Genomic DNA, 214 nt, shown 5'->3' with positions numbered 1-214 from the left:
GAACACACACACACACACACACACACACACACACACACACACACACACACACACACACACACACACACACACACAATCACGTTAAAGTGTGCCACACTTTTTTATATCAAGACCTTCTGAGTGTTTCTTAAATGCATGCAGGATTGTTTTGAACTCATCACGTTGAGATGTGGGGTATTTGGGACAAGAAGTCTTTTTTCATTTAGTCTATGTA

This window comes from Notothenia coriiceps, unplaced genomic scaffold (assembly GCF_000735185.1).
Source record: "Notothenia coriiceps isolate Sejong01 unplaced genomic scaffold, NC01 NC01_scaffold00037073, whole genome shotgun sequence".
Classification (NCBI taxonomy): domain Eukaryota; kingdom Metazoa; phylum Chordata; class Actinopteri; order Perciformes; family Nototheniidae; genus Notothenia; species Notothenia coriiceps.
The sequence above is the reverse complement of the archived record's forward strand: the minus strand, read 5'-3'. Positions refer to the sequence as shown.